Source organism: Alligator mississippiensis, chromosome 15 (genome assembly GCF_030867095.1).
Source record: "Alligator mississippiensis isolate rAllMis1 chromosome 15, rAllMis1, whole genome shotgun sequence".
Taxonomy (NCBI): domain Eukaryota; kingdom Metazoa; phylum Chordata; order Crocodylia; family Alligatoridae; genus Alligator; species Alligator mississippiensis.
Window position 1 is genome coordinate 13,702,534 of NC_081838.1, and position 1,536 is coordinate 13,704,069.

At 45.6% G+C, this 1,536-nt stretch overlaps 1 long non-coding RNA gene across 1 annotated transcript; it reads right to left on the reverse strand.

Moving 5' to 3' along the window:
- Window positions 1-202: 202 nt before the first annotated feature.
- Window positions 203-1,536, reverse strand: LOC132245697 (uncharacterized). The gene is made up of 2 exons (XR_009457396.1): window positions 1,412-1,536; window positions 203-780 (listed from the first exon to the last, which is right to left on the reverse strand). It is a non-coding gene; the product is annotated as an uncharacterized LOC132245697 (long non-coding RNA).

A 1,536-nucleotide genomic window follows, 5' to 3' on the forward strand; every position in this document is an offset into this window, starting at 1 on the left:
TTTTGCAGAAGGGCACAGGAAGAAGTTGGGTATATTGGATCCTGCCTTGGACCTGTGAATAGTCTAGATGACCTCTCAGGGCCCAGTCCAACCCTATTCTCGATGATAAGAGGGGTTCTGGAATATTGAGAAACAAAGAATTGAAGAATAACCAGAAACGAGGATATTTCATGACCAAACGAAAAGACAAATACCACGATGCTTTTGTGAATGTTATGTTTTATTGTGTGCCATATCAAGCTGCAGTAGGAAGCAGGAAAGCAAGATTAGAACAATTCCCATAGTCTGGGAGCATACCCGACTCCGGAAAGGACCCTCGTTAAGAACACTTCACACTTATACAGTGGGCAAATCTTCAAAACATGGCACAGACATACACAGAGAAGCTGCAATTTATGCAACAAGACAAAGCAACCTTCGGCACATGAGCCATCTTCATAACAGGAGGAAGGGAACATGCAGGTCTTGGCTTCTCTCCTTGCTGTTCTTCTGGCTGTTACTTGGGGTACTGTGGGAACTGGGGATACTGGGGGTACTGTGGGTACTGGGGGCACTGTGGGATCTTAGGGTACTTGCAGCACTGCTGATAGCCTGGGTAGATGGGTTGCACTGGATAGTAGGGTGGACGGTATTGTTGCCCTTGCCAGCAGTATGGTCTCTCTACCACAGTGATGTTGCAGGAAGGTCTGGACTCATGGCAGCGAGACCCAGAACTGTGGCAGGAGGTTTCACGCTCGTGGCAAGGTCTGCGGGAGCACATCTTCTGTCGTGTGGGCAAAGCTGCAAGAAACAAGGCAGAGACACTCTGTGTTAAATGAACCAGAAAGGACCTTCTCCCCTTCCCTTTTCTATTTCTACAGAACTCAAGGGAAGTTCTTTCTTCTTCTTCACTTTTAAGCTTTTAAGTGGAAACATGAATCCCCAAAACACTGGTGCCAACATTTCTGGTAAATAATCTAGAATACGTGACTTCAAACCATGGTGTCACTCTGATGTGGGTTTCTACAACAAGATACAACTAGCTCATGAGAAAGGAAGGCTGCTTCTAAAATGCTGCATGCTTTCCTGTCTGTCAAACTTCAGCCTAAGTTAAAAGTTTGGACAACTCGGTCCTTCAGAAGCCATTTTGAACCAGTGTCATTAACCTGGTACCAAACAATCTCTCATTCAGCTCTGTGACCTGGTCCCTCTGTAGGCTCCTTTCCTTCACCTTTTCCCCTGCTTTTCTGGTATTGTCCGTGCACCACAAGTTTTTCTGGTGCTAGCATAAAGAGGCAACCACATACACAGAGGGCGAGGACAGGGAAAGCCCAGTCCAGAGACAGGAATACATTTAAGACTAGAATTTGCAAAGGATTATATTAAGGCTTCCATTCAAGGAGCAGATAGAAAGAATAGGAATCAGACTTACCCTCTTCAGCAGCTAGGACAAATGCAAAGGAGTGAAGATGAGTGAATGAGGAGCACTGGGATATGAGCTCTTTTTATATGGTTCCAGTCCAGAGTCTAGGAAATGAGACAGCCCATAGCAATGTT